The following is a 16,846-nucleotide window of genomic DNA, read 5'->3' as shown; positions in this document are numbered from 1 at the left end:
TCTATTCAATCGATGAATTGCTACTGAAATAAAGCAGAAAAACTGGGAAGCTTAAAACAGCCACAGAAAGGTTACAATAGTCTGTTAAATAAATAAAAACTTGAGGGGGAAAACAGATCTTTGTTACCACTCAAACTGAAAATGCTGGGGTTTTACACCTAGAAAGCAACCTATAGATGAGGGAAACAGTTTAAACAGACATTTCTCTCATAACAAAAAAATACTTATCTTTTTCTTCTGATTTTAAAAGCAATGTGTTGATCACACAAAATTTGGAAAATACAGAAAAGTATAAAGAAAATTTCCCCCATGAATGCATCATTTAAAATATTTATATTTTGATACATTTCCATTCAATTAATACAAATACACACCTTTTCATTTTTTAGCAAAATTGGGATATTAAATAGTTTATTACATTTGTAAGCGTGTCACCCGTAATAACTTTTTCAATATATGGTTGCAAAATCTGCCATTACATGAATGTATTATAGCTGACTTAACTATTCCTCTATTGTCCTATTCAAAATGCAAGATAGACAAATTAATTTTAATGTAACAGAATAGGAAAGACCATTGCTATGGCTTCAGAATACTGTAACTAACCTTTCAGACACTACCACTTGTCAGGTTTTGGTGTGATATCAAGGAAGAATGTCCGTAATTATTTGAAAAGGTTATTTCAATTCTCTGACCTTTCCCAATGATGTAACCGCGTGAAACCAGATTTTCTGCATATACAACCCCCAAAACAACCTATCCCGACAGATGGATTACAGAAGCAGATATGAGAACCCAGCTATTTTCTATCAAAGCTGGTTATGAAACAGATTCACAAAAATGGAAAATAATGTCACTCTTCTCACTAAATTTTTTTTTGGTTTTCACTTTTAAAAATCACTAAAGAGATATAAATAAATAAAACACTGTCAAACATTCATCTCATACTTTTTTTGTTTTAGGAAGGTTATTCTTCATTATAAATGGCCTTTTTATTAGTATGTAACAGGTTTATTATTATGGTTGTTATTTTTAGGTGAACTTTTAAAATTTCTCAGTTTTAATTTTTAACATAGTAAAATATCAATAGATAGAACAAAAAAAAAGTTCTTTAAGATTCTCGAATACTTTTTAAAACAGTGTAAAGGGGTCCTGAGGTCAAAAAGACTGAGACCCAGTAGGTAACAGAATAAAGTGTTTAGCAGATAAATAAGTCCACTGACATTGTGTTTGCTTGTTACTGACTTCTGCTTAAAAAGAGACTGCTCCGAGACGTTGAGCAGATCAGCGGCAGCTTTCTTGGGTAGACTTCTTCCTCTTCCGGCCACATTTAGTCTCTGAATAATGAGGCCCCCAAATACTTGATCCATTTCACCATTCTATATGAAAATACTTTTCCAAGCAGATACTGCAGGCTTGTGAGGAAACAGCGCCCCCAAGAATCGGAGATGCAGATCTCTCACCCGACTACCTCACCACTTATTTGTTTAAAAAAAATAATAAGATAAAATATTATCAAACTATTTTTGCTGCGGTAAGGGCAAACTGATTCAGATGGCGGTATCTGAAATACACTTATCTCCATGGTTAATCATCACCTATTTTTACTTCCTCCCACCCGAATTTCACAAGTTAATTCTGTGAATTCTGCAGGGCAAATGGCACCAGTTTCCTTCCACCTGTTAGTGCCCAGCTCTCAAGAGAAATAAGAAAACACCCATTTATTTCCTGTTACAGTTTACTTTCTAATCAGTAACAATCCAACTGAAAGGCCCAAAACTATGATAACTATACAGATATTTCTAATATCTCAAGAACAGGAATCCTACTATACCATTGTCCTACTCTTCCATATATAGTATTTTCTACACTTTCGTCCTGAAACAACAAAATGGTCATACTTGAAAACCTGGGCTGGGCTGGGCTGGGCTGGGCATGGTGGCTCACGCCTGTAATCCCAGCTACTTGGAAGTCTGAGGCGGGAGGATCACTTGAGCCCAGGAGTTCAAGACCAGCCTGGGCAACACAGCAAGACCCTCTCTCTAAAAAATCAATTTAATTCTTTTAAAAATTGGGCTGAAAATTAAAACAAACTCTTTCATTAAAACACGTATTTATTGAGTGTATAGCATGTGACGGGCACATGTCTGGACACTGAGGATAAAGCAGTAAAACTCTCTGCCTCATGGACTTACTTATCATAGCTTATTTTCTACTGGGGGAAGCAGGCATTTGACAAAGGAGTAGCAATGAAGTGTGCTGGGTTTTAACAGAGGAAGCCGAGGTCACCATGAGAACAGACCATGGAAGTCCAGGGAGAGCATGTGATGAAATGCAGTCCAAGGGAGAACCCTCGACAGACATAGGCACGTGGGCTTGGAGCACAAGATGGGCCAGAAGAAGAAGAAAGATGGGGCTCAAGCCTGGGGTTAGGGCACAGATACAAACCCAGACTCCCCAGGTAATGGGTGAGGCCAAGTGCTGAAATAGAGGACACTGAGGAAGAACCAGGTCAACGGATCAGAGAAAACAAGGTGATCTGTTAGAGACTCACTGCATTTTAGATACCTGCAAAGCATGCAAGCCTACGAAGGATGCCCTGACGCAGGTGCTTGAGCTCGCAAGTTAGGTAAGGGCTGGATATGTAGATGTGAGAGCCAAAATCCTACAACAAACGAAGCGGCTGAAACTGCTGATATTCCTCAGCAGGGTGGCAAAAGTGTCCTCAAAATACCCAAATATAAAGGGGTGGGGAGAGGAAGAGGAGGCTGCAAAGGAGGCTGAAGGGGATAATCGAGAGGGAGAAGGAAACCCAGGGGAGGGTGTCTCAGGCACTCAGAGGACAGGGAGGTGTTTCACAGAGGAGGATGCGCTCCACAGTGGTAAATCCCAGCTAGCAAAGGCTGCTGAGAGGCCAAGCAGGAACACAACCGAAGGGCCCTGTGGAACTCGCAGCAGGGCGGACACAAGGCCTCTCTCCAGCGCTGGCCTCGTGGGCATGGGACCTTCACAGCCCCTATGCCGAGGGGCCCCATGCTTCATTTAGTGCTTTGCTGCTACCATCTTGAAATTCTTAATTTTTGAACAAAGAACCCTGTACTTTCACTTTGCACTGGACCCAGAACATTTTGCAGCCAATCCTGACCCTCTGGTATCAGTTTCACTAAAGTAGCAGAGATAAAAAACAGAATCTAGTGGATTGAGGAGTGAAAAGGGAATGAAAAAATAAGTAGGTAGCAGAGTGACTTTAAGGTGATCCCACATTCCTCTCCTCCTACTGTTCACTTCTCACCTGCTTCTAACAACAGAAGATGGCAAAGGTGATGAGATGTCACTCCTGTGATGCCATCATGCTGCAATCTTCCACCCTTGCCAGCTGTAAGGAAGGACCCATGTGGCATGGAACTGCAGGTGGCCCATGTCCCACAACTGCAGGGAAATGAATTCTGCCCATGACCTGGGGAGCCTGGAAACACTCTTCCTCAGGTGAGCCTCTGATGAGACCACAGCCCTGGTGCCCACATGGACAGGAGCCTGGTGAGAGCCTGAAGCACAGAAACCAGCTAGGCTGTGCCCGGGCTCCTGACCCACGGAACTGGTGAGGGAACCAACACAGGTTGTTTATGATACTGAGTGTGCAATCATTTGCTGTGTAGCAGTAGGTAATAGTACAAGGGAGAAAGTAGAACATGCTCTCAAAACATTTAATCAAGAGAAGGGGAGAGAAAGTGGTCGCAGAAAGAGAAGAGTTCCATCAAGGGCTTGGGTTCTGTTTTTGTCTTAAGATAGGAGAGACCTGAGCACTTGTAAATGCTTATGAGAAGGAAATACCAGGAGAGAGGTTTAAACCGGAGGTTGGAGAGAATGGTGGTGCAGAAATGGATTTCTAGAGAAGAGGATTCCTCTTTCACTATAAACAGAAAAATGAGAAAAGTACAGGTCCAGGAGCAGGCGGATTTGCAAAGGGGCAGTGGGAAGGTCAGAGAATGGCCTTCACACTACTGTCCCGTGAACTGTGGAAAGATCATCTGCCGAGAGTGAAATGAGAGGAGGAGGGATGGGCTGAGTATGAACCTAGAGATTTAAGAAGTGTGGAGGAGGTTGGAAAAGTCATTATGGAGAGGAAGAGGGTTGAGGAGGAAAATCTGATTTCCAGGCAGTGCTGAGGCCCTGGTGAGGCAGATATCAGGATCACAGAGAGGCAACTGTGTAACTTTCTCTGGCGGAACTCAGAAGTCCAGGGACAGGCATGGGTGGGCCGCCCAATCCTCTAGGACAGTGAAGGAAGGGATTCCAGCGTGTTGACAAGCGCGTCGCTGAAACGCTGGAATTCAAAAGCAGAGGCAAAGTCCAGCAGGAGCAGAGGGGTTGGAAAGGGACCTGGAATGGGAAAAATCTGATGTTCTTATGGTAATCTGTCAGCTGAGCTGAAGGATAAAGCTTCTGGTGAGTGGGATCTCTGGATTTCAGCTCAGAAGCGCTTTCTGGTATTAACAGTGCCTTTTTTAGGGAAACCTCCTCCTCCTAGTTTGAGCACTGAAAGTCCTGTGTCCTGTAAACTCCTTAGTCCTCAGACTGAACATCCCCATCCCATAAAGCTCCAGCCGCCACTCCAGTCTCAGGCAAACCAAGCTTCTGGTCACTCAGCTCCAGCTACCATGGTGTCCCCGGTGAGCTTTAACAAATACTGACCTGACTGCGAGCCAGGGGCCAAAACTTTCAATGAATGAAAGAGGAGCTATGACCAGGAAATGCTAGAACTGAGGGTAGAGAAGAGAATACGACTGAGACAAGGCTCAAAGAAGCAGCAAGGGGAAGGGTCATGACCCAAAAGTGGCCATAAGGGCCATCTGAGCCCTGCCTCCAGATCCCCTGGCACACACCGGGTGGGAGAAGGTGCACTCCCATTCCCAAGGGAGCCGAGGCAGCAGTGAACTTGGAGAGCAGCTCTCAGTTAGACCAGGAGGTGAAGACACTGGGGGAGGAGGAGGCTGGCTGATGATCCCAGGGTTAGACCAGGAGGTGAAGATACTGGGGGAGAAGGCTGGCTGATCTGAGGGTTAGATCAGGAGGTGAAGATACTTGGGTAGGAGGAGGCTAGCTGATCTCAGGGTTAGACCAGGAGGTGAAGATACTCGGATAGCTGATCTCAGGGTTAGACCAGGAGGTGAAGATACTCGGATAGAAGGAGGCCTGATGATCCCAGGGTTAGACCAGGAGGTGAAGATACTCGGGTAGGAGGAGGCTGGCTGATCTCAGGGTGAGACCAGGAGGTGAAGATACTGGGGAAGGAGGCAGCACGGGAGCTGGCTGATCCCAAGGCAGGAGCGCAGCACCTGGTGGAAGAGGCTGGAAGGAAGGGAGGTGGGGTGGGGTCGAAGGGGGAAGCAAAGAGCAGTCCCAGGAGCCTGGAAGGAGCAGGAGGGGCAGGGCATGAGGGTGGGATCCTAAATCCCAGAATCATCAGCAGCATAATAAATGGCAACTCCAGGGCAGCTGGCATCTGACGATGTCTGTGGGACACAGCGCATAGGTGGATTTTAACACACTGAGATTGCTATTTGGTATAATGACATGTTTATCCTGAAGAAATGAAGTTAGGAATTTTCTGAGCTACAGAATGAATTTTTTGGTTCTCATCGAAAAGTCCATTGCTCTTGGAACTCAATTCTCAGAGGTTTGTTTCACAGATCATCATCCTCGTTCTGATGTTTCTTCAAATCTTTGCCCACCCTCGAGTCTCGTTAAATTCCTCATATTCCACAAATGGTGCGTGTTTGTTATCTGAATCCAGAAAACCCTCATGGGTTTGCAGATATAACTGCCAATACCCGATATAGAAATTGAGAGTGTAGAAAATATTTCTTGACAATAAAATCAGAAGGAAGATTCGAGTTATCCTATCCCCATGGAAGGAAGCAGAAGGTACATGTTGTGTTGTGGTGAGCTGCAGTTTGCATTGTGCACGTGTGTGTGTATGTGTGCATGCATGCGTGCACACATGTGTTACGTTAAGATCATAACATCTGGTGATCTATATTGTTCCAGCAAAAACTTTAGCATCATTTAGAAAAAAATATAGCAGAAAAAAAATCCCTGGACTCAAGAAACACAGGTACTTCTGTTCAGTGTACCCTTCCTCTTAAGTTTTGGGGAAGATGGAAATAGGCCAGGACTGGAGGTGTGGAGCCCCCACACAGTCAGCTCACAGGTCAGCAGAAGTGACAGGTACTCCAGACCTGAGACCTTGAGGGAAACCAAGGTTCCTGTGTCTCTTCTCTGACATAATCAAGTTCTTTCTTCCCTTCTTCCTCCTCAATACAAGGCAGTGCTTCCCCAAACAGGATATGGGACTCCCGCGCCTACTGAGACGGGCAGAGAGCCTCACAGGTGTCAACAGTTTCGAGAACCTTGCCCAGCCTCAGCCAACAACCAACCAGGCAGGCTGGGCGAGCCCAGAGGTTCCCGGAAACCAGAAACTAGGGCAGAAACACCCAGCAACTCAGGCCCTTTTCTAAAACAGAGCTACCAATAAATACATATTTATAAATCACTGTCACGAGCCATAGAAAGGGAATGCTTTTATAAATTAAAGCAACCAAATGTTAAGCCGATATTACTTTGGATAGCATTTATCATTGCTACAGAAAAAAAATTATATGTAAATAAATGTGAATGAATGCAAACAAGGTAAATAAGTGCCCTATGTTAATATAAGTGTAGCCCATATTTTTTCTGAAATGAAACGACACTGAAAATGCACCTACCAAAAAAATGTGGGGTGTGTGTGTGTGTGTGTGTGTGGGTGTGTGTGTGTGTGACCTGTTTGTCTAGGTCAACATTAAATTTTTACCCAATATTTTTACCCAGTCTGTGTACACCAAGGCCCAGCAGGGCAGGGTGGTTACACAGTGTATGTAGCAAGACAAGCCATAGCCACTGCGAGAATGACTGCCCAAGAGGAAGGCGAGCGTTTAAATCTCCTTAGACAGGTACCGACAGGGACTGGAAATGCTATTTCCACTGTGGTCACCCAAGACATTCTCTCCCTAATCCTAACCAAGGAATAAGAAGCAAATTAAAGGCTGGGTGCCATGGCTGATGCCTATAACCCCAGCACTTTGGGAGGCCGAGGTGGGTGGATCGCTTGAGGTCAGGAGTTCAAGACTAGCCTGGCTAACATGGTAAAACCTCATCTCTACTAAAAATACAAAAATTAGCTAGGTGTGGTGGTGGGTTCCTATAATCCCAGCTACTTGGGAGGTTGAGGCAGGAGAATCACTTGAATCCCAGAGGCAGAGGCTGCAGTGGCCTAAGATTGTGCCACTGCACTCCAGCCTGGATGACACTCCAGCCTGGATGATCGCACTCCAGCCTGGATGACAGAGTGAGACTCCATCTCAAAAAAAAAAAGAAGCAAATTAAACTCAGCACATATTAGTGTTTTGTTGTGATCACGTGTTCAAGGGAGGAGGTGAAGGCAATGAGCAGAATGCTTTCAAATCAAGAGTTATTTTGCTAAAATCAAATACGTCTCAGCTCAGGCTGCTACAACAAGCTGCCATAGGCTGGGGGCCTTAAACAACACTTGTCTATTTCTCACAATTCTAGAGGCTGGGAAATCCAGGATCAAGGTGCCGGCAGATCAGGTGTCTGGTGAGGGCTCCCTTCCTGACTGGCACACAGCCACCTTCTGGCTGTGTCCTCATATGGTAGACAGCAGAGAGAGTGAGAAAAAAGCTCTCCTGTCTCTTCTCCTGGAAGCACTAATCCCATTCTCAGGGGCTCTGCCCTCATGACCTAATCAGCTCCCCAAGGCCCCTCCTCCTAAAACCATAAGGGGTTCAAATTTCAACATATGCATTTTGGGGGTGACACACACATTCAGACCATAACCAGTACTTCAAAATATATTGATCAGGCCTATAATCTTCACTAGATAGTCAAACTTTACTGGAAATAGATATCTTCAGAGAAAATGCATAATTATGAGGATCCTAGACACTTAATAGACCATGGATAAAATCCTGCAGATAAAAATTAGTGAATCCAAAAAGATTTCTTAAAAAGCTAAGTAAAGGGCGACTCATCCAGAGTTTGACAGACACGGTTGGCATCTGAAGAAATTTTAGGAAAAAAAAAGTAGTTCACAACTGCATAAGACACAGCCTATTCCAAAGCTCTCTTCCTGGCAAAGACACACTATTCAACACCGCTCACTACAACAACATATAATTTTTATTTAGTCTCCTACAGGTTGGCTGTTCTGTTAACAAGTCTAAGTTCACACAACATTTTCTAGAGAAGGACTACATTATTCAACAGCCCCAGAAAGGTCCCAGTGCTTATTCTCACCTCAGATATCTATTTTCTTGTTTATGTTTAAATCACGAGCATTTAAGGTGGTGAAAAATCATCCTTTAGCAAGAGAAGAGTTAGCCCAGGAAGTCATCCCCATCCCTGTCACCCATCAAGGCCTAAGTGACAAATGATTACAGAGACTGACCTAACCTCACCTCGGTAGATACCAGCAGGCTCCTCAAGTCCCAGGTAGCAAATAAAAAGATTGCAGTAAGAATGCACCTTCTGACTGCCGTAGTTCCTTAGAGCGGTGAAGAAGAGCACCCAAAACAAGAATTAACCATCCCCTAAAGAGCTCTCTTTCTGGATATATCAAAAGAGCCACAGTTCAAGTTCAAAGAGAAACACTCTAGCAACTTCTGAAAGCAGGAACTGTGTGCAACTGAATGACCTCATCCGGCACAGCAGCCAGAAAAAACAATGAAAAACAAACCATACCAACTCTGGTACCAGTTACTGACCTTCCAGACCAAGGGATCGTGCTGGTGGCACTGGTAAAATGTACTTGTATGTAAAAAATCGGCTCCTCTACTTGTAAGCAAATACGCACGCAAGACCTCTCCAGCCCTACCATCCCCATTCCGACACTCACACAACCTGACTGCAGGAAGCATGCGTGAGTCAACCTCCAACTGGAGGAGGCCAAGTTCTCGCACTTCTTAGAGCATCAACACAACACCTACAGCACGGAGGCCTGAGACCAATCAGAATGGCCCTCCTGAGGCTGGGATTCATGGCATCACAGCCCACTTCATAAAACATGCTGAGAATTTTCTGTAAGGAAAGGCTGTGTTTAATACAGCAGAAGACAGGTACGGTGGTGTGCACCTGTGGTCCTAGCTATTCCAGAGGATCACCTGCACTCAGGAGTTTGAGGCTGTAGTGTACTACGATCACATCTGTGAAAAGCCACTGCATTCCAACCTGGATGACAGACAGACCCCGTCTCTTTAAAAAAAATACATATTTTTTTTTACATATATCTTTATATATATTTATATATATTAGAGTGGGTATATATATGCATATATACACACATATGTATATATACATAGATATATGTATTCATACATATATCTTTATATATATGTATATATATTAGAGTGGAAAAACATTACAAGTAGAAGGGACTTGAGTTACAGTCCCAATTCTGCCCAACTATATCTGTATGACCTCTGGGCTGAAGGATCATCCCCTCAAAAACAAGGAGTTTCCTTCCAGTTCTAGATTGTTATTACTAAATTATTAGGAAATAGCAAATATATTTCAAAGCAGTAAGTATGAAATTACCATTGCAAAGGCACATACAGATGCCCATTTGGTGACATCTGGCCCATAAGTACATTTCAACTCCTGCACCAAGCCCAGTGCATGGCAGACACCAGCTACCTCCCAGTGCCACTGCCCTGCTCAGTCAGTGCACTGTGGAGAGAAACAGGCTCGGTGGAAAGCTCTGAAAACTGCTATGGTTTGACTCTGTCCCCCAAAGTTCATATGCTGAAATGTAATCTTCAAGGCAACGGTGATGAGGCCATGAGGGCTCCACCCCATGAATGGATTAATGCTGTTATCGTGGAAGTGGCTTATAAAATGGAAGAGTTCGGCCCCCTTCCTCTCTTGCCCTTCCACCTTCCACCATGGGATGACGCAGCAAGAAGGTCCTCGCCAGATGCAGGCCCTCAACCTTGGACTTCCCAGTCTCCAGAACTATAAGAAACACATTTTTGGCTGGGTGCAGTGGTTCACGCCTATAATTCGAGAACTTTGGGAGGCCAAGGCAGGAGGATCACCTGAGGTCAGGAATTCAAGACCAGCCTAGACAACCAACATGGTGAAACCCCATCTCTACTAAAAATACAAAAAAAAAAAAAAATTAGGAGGGCATGGTGGAACATGCCTGTAGTCCTGGCTACTCGGGAGGTAGAGGCAGGAGAATCACGTGGGCCCCAGAGGCAGAGGTTGCAGTAGGCCGAGATCACACCACTGTGCTCCAGCCTGGACAACTCCATCTCAAAATAAATAAATAAGTAAATAAGTTTCTTTTCTTTGTAAATTACCCAGTCTGTGGTATTCCATTACAGCAGCACAGAACACACTACAACAGTGTCTATAAACAATGCTGTTCGACTCACACTTGATTCACTTGGATTCCTTCCAAATGATCATTAAGGAAGGAAGGAAGGAAGGAAGGAAGGAAGGAAGGAAGGAAGGAAGTAAACAAACTAGGGCCCAGGAGTTCATCTGCTCTTTCTGCTCCTTCTCTCATTATCTATCCTTCCCATGACACAGGAAATATTTTGGCGCTCTCAACATGAAATGCCACAAGACCACGTCAGATACTTAGGGGTTCAGCTTCCCCCTGCTTATAAAAAAATGCAAAATATCAGCTCAGTAAGAACAGGATTTGGTTCAATACACAAACACTATGGAATATGCATGCCACCCTCAGAAAAAATACTGAATTAGTATTTAATAAATAGAGAACAAGGTGATATTTCCTCAGGCATCTTGACACAGTTATTCCCAACTGAATCTGTAAGAGTGAACTGTTACTCTTTACATTCTGTACCCTGAGACATCATAATATGTATGCACGGTGGATATTATTTATCCAGTATCTCAAAGCTGAACCCTGGTTTTGTTGTTTTAACCTACACATTGCTAAGAAGGATCTTCTGCAGGACATTGTGCAGACCGGTACAAAAGCGCCCTGGGCAAACAACATTTGGGAAACACGGCCCTCACCTACACTTGCAGAGTTCCTGCCAACTAGGAGTTTCCGCTGTCACCTAAGTCTCAGAACAGAGCTGTTGTGGCTGATCACAACTGTCCACCTCTCGGCAGCCAATCAGACTAGCAGACCAGACGTACTGTTTTTATCCAATGGACCACAACTGGCCAAGAGAGGAGAGAGGAGAGATGAGAAAAGGCTTAGCACACAGACCTCTCACAGATTATTAGTATATTTTAGTCAACTCCTAGAAAAAGAAGTACGAAATTATACTGCTAATATGAAGGGTAGGAAATAAAATTGCTTGATTTTTAATAACATTACATCACACTTTTCCCCAAAGCATCTCCACCCCTGACACAAGTCATATATGGCCCTATAAATTCTGTATGGAGATGGTGAAATCTCTTCCTAATTCGTGTATAATTGGCCACAGCTAGCAAATAACAGGATGATTGAATCCAGGCCTGTTTATTTCAAAAATCATATTACTCTAGGCTACAGTGCGCCCCACTGAAGAACACACCAGGAAAAAGAAATATGACCTCCTTTATTAACAGTCTTTCATACTGACCTTTAATGAAAACACTGACTTTGCTGACCATTGGGAAAGTAGCTCATAAAACTAAGTTATCTGTATGAATCAATAATAAGCACTAAAGGCGCTGAGCTTCCTGCACTGAATAAAGCAGGTGGCATATTTTTTAGAATTTCTAGTTTAGGTAGCTTGTACTTCCCTGTACTAGGGATCACATGCTAAAGAAGTTTTTTTTTTTTTTGAGATGGAGTCTCGCTCTGTCGCCCGGGCTGGAGTGTAGTGGTGCACTCCTGGTTCACTGCAGCCTCCACCTCCCAGGTTCAAGCGATTCTCCTGCCTCAGCCTCCTGAGTAACTAGGATTACAAGCTCGTGCCACCACACCAGCTAATTTTTGTATTTTTAGCAGAGAAGGCATTTCACCACGTTGACCAGGCTGGTCTCGAACTCCTGACCTCAAGTGATCTGCCCGCCTCAACCTCTGAGAGTGCTGAGATTACAGGTGTGAGCCACTGAGCCCGGCCAAGAAGCTTTTCAATGGAGAGCAATACAAACACAGCCAAGAAAAAGCACTGTGTGATGGCCTGGACACCAAGGGAACACCATACATGTCACAAAGGAGCTCACGTAGGCACAGGGGCCTAGGGAAACCTAACATCTAAAGGATCTTTAGGGTACGGCTTCCAAACTTTTCTGACAGCCACTGACAACCAGAAAAAAACATTTTACATCACAATGCAGACAGACACATGTGTGCCTGGGCTCACAAAACAACACGAATACCTCATATGGGCATACATTTCCTAATCTACTTTATGTTTTAAAATGCAGGCTGTCACCCTCAGTATAAAAACACTGAGTCAGATCCAGCAAGGGATAAATGAATAAGCAGTGTGGTCTATCCATACAAGACAGATATCAGGCATTTTTTCAGTCTTAAAAAAGAAGGAAATTGTCACACATGCTACCACATGGACAAACCTTGAAGACATCACGCTAAGTGAAATAAGCCAGTCACAAAAAGACAAGTACTGTATGATTCCATTTATATGAGCTCCCTGGAAGAGTCAAACCCACAGACAGTAGAATGCTGCTTCCCAGGGGCCGGGAAGAGAAGGGAATGGGAAGGAATTGTATTATGGGTACCGAGTTTTGGTTTGGGATGATGAAAAAGTTCTGGAGATGGATGGTGGAGATGGCTGCACAACAGTGTGGTTAAAATTGTTTACCTTGTTATGCATATTTCACCACAATTTTTTAAAATGCCACTAAAGTTGGCCAGGTGCAGTGGCTCACAACTGTAACCCCAGCACTTTGGGAGGCTGAGGCGGGCGGATCACGAGGTCAAGAGTTCGAGACCAGCCTGGCAAACATGGTGAAACCCCATCTCTACTAAAAATACAAAAATTAGCTGGGTGTGGTTGTGGGTGCCTGTAAACCCAGCTACTCGAAGGCTGAGGCAAGCGAATCATTTGAACCCAGGAGGCAGAGGTTGCAGTGAGCAGAGATCATGCCATTGCACTTCAGCCTGGGCGACAGTGCGAGACGACATCTCAAAAGCAACAACCACCACAAAAAGCCACTGAGTTAGAAAGCAGTGAACAATGGGAAAACGCTCACAAAATTACGGCTTTCTGTACTATGTGATATTGGCAAAACTATCACAATTGGAAAGAAACATTTACGGTAGTATTCTGTGGCATTAGAATCCTAACAGTGCAAATACATCTTTGTACTCTATTTTTTTTTTCTATCTATAAAACAGGAACAAGGATATTTACTACAAAATGAAAGAAGATCGCAATGCTCAAAAACTATTTTGTTAGAAAAGTTGAGAATACCATGAAAACCTAGTAAGAACAGAAATGATCAGATCCCTGAATAGAGAAGGGGTATTTTACTAGATTAAATCTTCCCAGAGTATTTGGGATCAGCAATGTGCCTCTATTAAACACGATGAGAAAACAGAAACACTGATTTCAAGCAGACCAGAAAACAAATATAATAATGCATGACTTTTTTTGATCAATAATTGTTTCTTCATGTTGTCAATGTATGCTTTGGAAGTTTCTCTATTTAAACACTTCCATTCACTGACAGAACACTGCTTTATGATGAAATCTTACAGAAAATATGCAAATGCCTTTTATGGTTGGATATGCCTCCTTGCCTCACAGGGCCCAACTGAGAAAATATTCTAATTGGATATTCTCAATGTGTAACTTACAAAGGTGTTTCTCTGTCAAATCCTTCCATTCCCTGACAGAAAACAGTTTATGATACATCTTAAAGAAAGCATGCTCACATTTGCATTTTATTGCTGGATTTTTCTGCTTGGCCTCATGGGGCCCAATGGAGAAAGAATCATGTTCTAATAACGTATTCTCGATGTGTGCTTACAAAGGTGTTTCTCTGTCAAACTCCTCCATTCACAGAAAGAAAACAGCTTCACGTGAATCTTCACAAAAGCGAGCTTACGTTTGCCTTTTATAGCTACATATGTAAACTCGCATAGTACAAAGAAAAAAACGTGCTAGTTTTCAAAACTGTTTCTTTTTAAAAACTGGATTTCCAAAGGTATACAGATCCATATCAGAGTGTTAGCCCCTGATTTTCAGGTTGAGATCCTAGGATTTCAGCTCCCGAGATGGCAGGAGAGGCCTTGCTCTCTGACGCTAATCTCAGCTCATTTCCAAGTGCCAAGCCTTGAAACTCAGAACTGCAAACCTCTGCTTAAAACGTAACAACACAGGTCCACATTAATAACCATGATGAAGTAGGCCCAATGTTTTTAACCCCCAATGTGAACAAAAGTATTTACTTATAATCTAGTTTTCTGCGCATTTGCCAATACTGAAGTCGTTTCCCTTTAAAGTAAACATTTTTGGACAGTTAATACTTCTGTAACTGTAGTCAGCCAGGAAATACATTGAATCACATGAAGTTTTTTATTAAAGGTGGTATGGCTAATGCCACCTAAAAATGGCTCCCTTCCCCCAGTTCTTCCCAACGGAACTTAGTCCTAAAGCTGACACCCAGTTTCATGTTTAAATAAGAGCTTCACAGGCTCTCAACCTTTACATCCACAGCCAGTCCGTGCAGGTACAAAGCTTTCTTTCCATTTGGAAAAGTTCATTAAATGAAATGGTAATGGCTCCGCTTTCAAGCAGAATGAGCAACTACGCTAACATTTCTGTTCATTGAAAGCAGGTTCCAGCCTCCCTAATGATAGGGACGTTCCCTGAGGGCGAATATCCTGCACTTATCTGTGCCCTGGATGCTGGATCCTTCACGTGGAGCTGAACAAACATGAGCTGAATTAATACATTCCACAAACTCAATCCAGTCTCACTCATCTGTCTTCACTCTGCCAAACTTCTTTGAGTAATTTCCTCAACGTTAGAAATACAGTGAAGAAAAGTCTAGAATAAACAAGGTGCTTCCCTATCACGAATGCACATTTCCCTTGGAGATTCTGAAATAACACCATTGGCTTATAAATATGACAAGTCTTCACTGGGGGAAAAAAAGAAACCCATCAGACTTGCCGAGAGAGGGGATCTGGCCACATTGCTCACTTTCTGGTCCTGTTTATAGAGTGAGTGATAGCAGTCTTCATTTGCGACCTATTTTCTGGAGTCCGGAAGCAGCTACCGGCCATTCAGAAGGCAAGAAGACCTCATCAACTGCACCCTCAGTCACAAGAAAGAATTATTTACTCGGGAATTCCTGTTCGGCAAAAGAAAAACAGAACTATTTAAGAAGAGATTAGAACAAGGAAGAATGGGGCAGAAGAGTATGCTTATCATGCCTGGCAAATCATTGCTGGGAACAATGACAAACAAATTTTAATCTAAAGAATGCTGCAAGTTAGTTCACCTGTGGTTTATCACTACCCCAAGCACCGATTACTCAATCAGAGTCTCCAAAAAGTACAGCACGTTTTCGTTCAAACGCAGACTAAAAACGACAGCGTTGTTCACACTTCACTGTAAGACTTTACCAAAATTATAATGAAGAAAAAAAAAAAAAAGCTACACTCCTTTTCTATTAATATATACAAGCCTCTCAGGAAAATCCCCGGTGACAAACACCTAGAAAAAACCCATTCGTTGTAAGAAGCACTTGGCTCAAGTCCATAAATTGATTTTCTAAGATGTTATCTTAATTTGCTTCTGAAACAATTACCAATTTGACATACCAATTGTGAAAATTAATTTCTTAAAATGTTAGCTTATCCACAGAAGGGTCAGCCAGCTAAGCATCATTTGGAAGCACCCATACCAACGAGTAGAATTCCTTGAACAGAGGAAGGCACTGAGTCTGTGAATGAAAACAAACTGAACTCCCTTGGAAACAGCAATGCTGAAGAAACCGTATTTCAATCTTCAGAAGCCAGTTACCTGGTTGCTGTAAAGCAGTGCATATTTAAAACCTCTATTGCAAAGTAACGAAAATCTCACAGTTAGAATCAACAGAGGAAACCAGTGAGAAGGTCATCTCAAAACGGTTCCTACCTCTCTACCCAGCTGGCAACTTCCCTAAAACTGCAACCCTGGGCTTTATCAAACAAAGAAATGGAAATTCTACTTAAGTAAATCCAGAAATTTCCGTTTGTTGCATTACCCAAGTAAAAGCACACAAGGGCAACAGAATTTCAAAACCAAGTTGGTTACTCAATACCCCATATTAGGAGATAAGAGGAGGATAAAACTGTTCTGTCATTCACTAGTTCCTTCCAAAGAAGATTTGGAGTGTGCTAAAAGTCTTACATGTCTCACGCCTGTAATCCCAGCATTTGGGAGGCTGAGGTGGACACATCACTTGAAGTCAGGAGTTCGAGACCAGCCTGGCCAATATGGTGAAACCCTGTCTCTACTAAAAATACAAAAATTAGCCAGGCATGATGGTAGGCACCTGTACTCCCAGCTACTTGGGAGGCTGAGGCTGGAGAATCGCTTGAACCCAGGAAGCAGAAGTTGCAGTGAGCTGAGATCACGCCACTGCACTCCAGCACGGGCATTACAGCAAGACTCCGTCTTAAAAAAAAAAAAAAAAAAAAAAAAGTCATACATCCAACTAGGTAAATAAAATAGCATTAGAAAGCCAGGCCAGGTGCGGCAGCTCACGTCTGTAATCCCAGCACTTTGGGAGGCCGAGATGGGCGGATCACGAGGTCAGGAGATCAAGACCATCCTGGCTAACATGGCGAAACCCC

General features: G+C 43.3%; 1 protein-coding gene across 6 annotated transcripts in view; it reads right to left on the bottom strand.

The window, feature by feature from the left end:
* FAM107B (family with sequence similarity 107, member B) overlaps nt 1-16,846 on the bottom strand; it is a 292,618-nt gene that overhangs the window by 52,352 nt on the left and 223,420 nt on the right. Inside the window, exon 1 of one of the 6 annotated variants that reach the window (XM_011968129.1) lies at nt 8,823-8,964. The exons of 1 other annotated variant lie outside the window; for it this stretch is intronic. The gene's annotated coding sequence lies outside the window, so the exon portion shown is untranslated. Of the gene's footprint in view, nt 1-8,355; nt 8,784-8,822; nt 8,965-16,846 lie in introns of those variants that run through there. 4 more of the 6 variants (XM_011968126.1, XM_011968127.1, XM_011968130.1 and 1 more) reach the window with 4 other exon arrangements.

The sequence above is a fragment of the Mandrillus leucophaeus genome, unplaced genomic scaffold (assembly GCF_000951045.1).
Source record: "Mandrillus leucophaeus isolate KB7577 unplaced genomic scaffold, Mleu.le_1.0 Scaffold83, whole genome shotgun sequence".
NCBI lineage: Eukaryota > Metazoa > Chordata > Mammalia > Primates > Cercopithecidae > Mandrillus > Mandrillus leucophaeus.
Note: the sequence above shows the minus strand (reverse complement) of the source record. Positions and strands in the feature narration are given on the sequence as shown.